The sequence below is a fragment of the Megascapheus bottae genome, chromosome 8, assembly GCF_031878675.1.
Source record: "Megascapheus bottae isolate mThoBot1 chromosome 8, mThoBot2.hap1, whole genome shotgun sequence".
Lineage (NCBI taxonomy): Eukaryota > Metazoa > Chordata > Mammalia > Rodentia > Geomyidae > Megascapheus > Megascapheus bottae.
The window spans coordinates 37,937,862-37,943,073 of NC_143516.1; the positions used below are offsets into that span (position 1 = coordinate 37,937,862).

Consider the following 5,212-nt stretch of genomic DNA (forward strand, 5'->3'; position numbering starts at 1 on the left):
ATACCAAGACATATATCAAAAATCAAGTTGCTCAAAACCAGTGATAATCTTGAAATTAGCTAAAGGGAAAGTATCGTAATGTACAGAAAAAAGTATGTTAAGACATCTTATTAGAAACAAAGCTGTGAGAAAATAGAACAATAATCCTCAAACCTAAATTCTATACTAGTCAGTAATTTCCTTCCAAAAAAAGTGCAGAAAAAGGCATTTTTTTAAACATTCCTTTAAAATACTAATCACATTATCCACATTTTACCATTAGATTTCTAGTGTCAGTTTGCAAGAAAAGACAAAGTTTCCGACGTTAATGAACAATTTTACATTTAAATCTCTAATACATGTCTCCAAACTTTAACTTAAGGTAATAAATCCCAAATTCCCTAAAAGGCATTTTTTTTAATTGAAATCCAAAAGCTGAAAAATAGATCTTTGGCAATTCCAAACTGCAAGCGAAACTTCAGGCGAAAGGAAAATGTCACCAGGTGAAAATCTTGCTCCATGGAAAGGAACAAAGAACTTTGGGAATGGAACTTCAGCTATGTTAAAGACATCACAAAACCCGCAGTGGGAATTTTTTTGTTGCCCCGGGATACTTGAAGCCAGAGTGAAAAGGCCAGTAAAGCAACATCTTAGAGCTGACATCCCAGGGGCCAGAGCACTGAGGATTTTTGTAAGCAGGCCCCCAGTCACACCACCTTCAACCCAGTGAGTTTAGGAAGGGGAGAGGGAAATCAGTCAAAGGCATTGGTCATGCCTTGAGTATGAGAGGTGACCTCCTTCTGGAGATGATGGAAAACGGAGGCCGAAGTGGTATTTTTCTCCTTAGTGAAGGGATTCTATGAAAACCATGCACAGAGATTAGAATGTAAATAGGTTTCTCACTTGACCATTCGGGTGAGCAGTGACTTGGGGGGCTACCAGTACATGATTAGGAGTAAAGAAGGGACTTGGACAATGCTCAGGTCTTGAGTTCAAGCCCCAGGACCAGCGCGCGCGCGCGTGCGCACACACACACACACACACACACACACACACACACACACACACACAGGAAAAATAGCATCATGTTTACAATTTGTGTTGTTTCAAGTTTTTGCTGTTGTGTTTTTTTGTTTCAGGGCTTGAACTCAGGGCCTGGATGCTGTCCTTGAACTTTTCCAGTTCTTTGAGCCACAGCTCTACCTCTGGGTTTTTTGTTTTTTTTTTTTGGTGGTTAATTCAAGATAAAAAGTGTCATGAACATTCATGGGCTCGTTTTGAAACTCAGCCCTCAGATCTAGGATTACAGGCATGAACCACTGGCATCTAGCTGCAATTGGCATTTTAAATGTGGTCTGTCATTTAATGTTTGAAAAATCATTGGAAATTATGTATTGGCCCATGGTATCATTGTGAGAAATAGCTACCGCTGATTGGAGGAGGAAAGTTTGCTATGGCTTCTTTGGGAAGAACATTCAATAAAAACAAGGTCTTTTGTCTACATACAACTTAGTCTTTCTCTGCGGGCCCAGTGCCATTTAGGAAGATGCCTTTTACCCTAGGGCTCGTGCTCCCAGCTGTGATCAGGGCTAATGAGGCCAGGAAGAGGCTAAGAGACCAATTCACCTTCCCTAGCTGCTTCGGGGCGCTCCCCAGACATCTGGTGGTAGAGGACTTTTCTGACTGGAAAAAAACAACACCAACAAAAACTGGAGAGAGTTGCTTGGTCCAACCAGCAAAGCCTTACTATTATTGTTGTTGTTGTTGGTATTTTTAGTGGCTAGTGATGGGGAGATTTTCTGGGCCCACCCTCAGGCCTAAGGCAATCAGCAGGCTCTGGTAGCTGTGGTCCAGGCTGGTCCCACAGGAAGGCCACAGGCAAACCTCTGTCTGAACTTGAAAACAAAGCAGCAGCAGTTTAATTCTGCCTCAGTTGACATCTTGACGGTTATTTTGATTTTTTTTGTAAGTAATACATCTTTTTATACAATACACTAGAATAGAAGGACACAAATAAATGTGTGTTTTCCATAATCTCACCACTGTGAATACATTTTTGTAGGTTTCTTTTCAGATTGGGTGAGTATACGAAGTACAAAAACTAAATGTAATTAGTATCATGTACACTGATATTGCCCATAGCCTTTTTGTTTTTAACCTTAAGGTACAATGAACACCTTTGTATTTTTTTTTGTGCTGGTCCTGGAACTCAAACTCAGGGCCTGGGTGCTGGCCTCTAGCTTTTTTTGCGCAAGGCTGGCATGCTACCAGTTTTTTGGTGTGTTATTGGAGTTTCGTGGACTTTCCTGACAAGGCTGGCTTGAAATGAAGGTCCTCACACCTCAGTTTCTTGTGTAGCTAGGATTACAGCTGTGAGCCATCTATGCCTGGCTGTAATGTATTTATAATGTCCTTTACACATGTTCCCAACAGGAAATTGTGCCAGGGTGGTCACTCATTTTTAGTGTCTACCAGCTGAATTCTCAGATGGCTACGGCAGATGTCAGTCTCCTTGAGTGTCTAGGATGACAGGCTTGAGCTACTAGTGCCTAGAAGGCGTCTTAATGAATAACCTTGTCTTCCTTTTCCACTCAGATGTACAGTATTAAAGGTGATTTTTGCAAATGCTTGAGAATCTTTCCAGTACCAGGTCTTGAGCTATTGCCTTCCACCAACTTGCAGGGTAATAATCTTAGCGGTCTTGTTTTTACCGATGAGGAAAGGGAGGCTGGGAGAGGTTACAGCTGTCCTGGACTGACACCCTAATGTCCTTGTGTATTCCCAGGAGGCCTTTCTCTGAAAATTAAGCAGAACGTTGCTGAGACTTGTGCAGGGCTGACTTTCAAAGGGTGTTTAGCATTCATAGGCTGCTTCCCAAGCTGCAATCTGGGAGCATCTTGGATGCCTGCAGTTGTCTTCGTGTATCTCCATGGTTGCAGGGACTGGACATGCCAAATGGAACCAGGAACCTAAATGAGTGTAAAACTTCAAAAAGCTTCCATCTTTTCAGACAGATTACAGGATGCCACGCCTAGGTTTCCCCAAGCAATTCTTCCTTTAGTGTGGTTGCTGAGGGAGGCATGAGTGGCTCCTTAAAGCATTCTGATGCCATCTCCTGGTAAGGCTAAGGACTTAGGAAGCAAAACAAGCACCCCCACAAAGTATCTACAGTTTATCCTGTCTGTGCCTCCATTCTTTCTTCAGGCTGAAGTCCATGAGCAAAAGCAAACATCTGTTTGTAATTTCTGTCAGGTAAGAATAATCTGGGCTTGGGCTGGGAGCATGGCCTAGTGGTAGAGTGCTTGCCTAGCATTTCTACTGTATAAACAGAAAAAGCCAGAAGTGGTGCTGTGGCTCAAGTGGTAGAGTGCTAGCCTTGAGAAAGCCCAAGGACAGTACTCAGGCCCGAGTTCAGTCCCCAGGACTGGCACGAAAGAAAGAAAGAAAGGAAGAGAGAGAGAGAGAGAGAGAGAGAGAGAGAGAGAGAGGGGGGGGGGGGGGGGAGAGGGAGAGGGAGAGGGAGAGGGAGAGGAACAAGAAAAAATAATCTGGGCTTGTGTTTTCTATTTGACTCAGGAGAAGAGGCAATTTTAATTTATGGTATCTGGCAGTCCTGACTCAGTATCTCTTCATATACATGCTTTATCAGAAGGTGTAAAGGTCCTTTAAGAGATCGTGAAACACATTCTTTGAATGGGGACAGTAGGAGGGAAGCATAGGTAGGTGGAGAGTGCATCCTGTTTAGGTCCTTTTGGTTGGAGAAAGGTGGGTCCAGGATCCAGCAGCGTAAATCTAGGCACTGGAAGTCTCAGGGACAGATTTGAAGCTTATTTACAAAGTAGTGAGATTTAGGGAAAAATTGTGTGTGTGTGTGTGTGTGTGTGTGTGTGTACGTGCACATTGGTACTAGGGTTTGAACTCAGGGCCTCAAGCTCATGCTTGACTTTCACTTGATCCATACCTCCATTTCCAGCCTTTACTTGGTTAACTGGAGATAAGAGTCTTGTAGTTTCTTTTCTTTTTCTTTTTCTTTTTCCAGAAATGGCTTTGAACGTCAATCTTCAGACCTGAGCCTCCTAAGTAGCTAGGACTATAGGTGTGAGACACTTCCTCTAACCTGGCTGAGTTAGGATATGTTTTTTTTGTTGGCTGTGGTTTGAACTTTGGACCTGGACACTGTCTCTGAGCTCTTTTGCTCAAGCTAGCACTACCTCTTTTGTTTTGAGTGTTTAATTGGGGATAAGAATCTCCTGGGGGCTGTTCCACCTAGAACAGCTTTGAACCATAATCCTCATATCTCAGCCTCCAGAGTAGCCAGAATTACAGGTGTGAGGGGCACCCAGTGTTGTTATTTTTTTAAATATAATTTTATTTAATATTATTTTAATTTGTACAATGGAGTTACCATTTTACAAGTCAGTTAATGAGTACATTTTTTTGACTATGCCATCTCTTCTTTCAGCCTTCTCCATTTTCCCCTCCCATCCCCGCCCACAAATTGCATAGTTTATTTTCCACATAATGTATAGTGCGTACCATGACTGCGTTTGTTAGTCCTTCCTCCCTTCCTTTTTGCATTCCCCCTTTCTCTAAAAAGACAAAAGAAGATGAAGATGAAAGAAGAAGAAGAAGGAGGAGGAGGAGGAAGAGGAGGAGGAGGAGGAGGAGGAAGAGGAGGAGAAGAAAAACACCTCACCAAGAGAAAAACAAATACCATCATCACCACCACCACCATGTTTTATTGAGACAGGGTCTTCCTGTGTAACTCAGGCTGGTCTTAACTAAGGGTCTTCCTTTCCTTAGCATCCCCACAGGCTGGGATTACTAGTGTACACTACAATGCCTAACAATACAAATCTTTTTAACCAAGTGGATCAAGACCGTTTTAGGCAGAGGAACATATTAACAAACTGTGAATTAAAGCAAATAGAGATTAGAGATGGGAAATCTGGTAAGACTCTTATGGGGCCCTGGGCTCAGGTGGGAGGCAGACATAAGTGAGCATCAGAAAACTGTCAGAGTTGAAAAGATAGCAGGAGGGAGAAGCCACTGGAGAGGTGAAGTTAGAGGGTCATAGGAGAGGTTGGGGAGAATGTGATAGGTGTGTTTGATGTTGGCTCTAGTATTTCCTTTGGCATCTCTCATTTTGTTGAGAGGGGCTGGTTGAAAGGAGAGATCCTTTTTGAACATCTTAAATTTATAGTCTCCATGGGACATCTAGGTGGAGAAGGTC

General features: G+C 42.8%; 1 long non-coding RNA gene across 1 annotated transcript; it reads left to right on the forward strand.

Moving 5' to 3' along the window:
- Positions 1–598: 598 nt before the first annotated feature.
- LOC150059812 (uncharacterized) lies at positions 599–4,623 on the forward strand. The gene is made up of 4 exons (XR_016536411.1): positions 599–670; positions 3,184–3,231; positions 4,019–4,075; positions 4,577–4,623. It is a non-coding gene; the product is annotated as an uncharacterized LOC150059812 (long non-coding RNA).
- Positions 4,624–5,212: the final 589 nt, after the last annotated feature.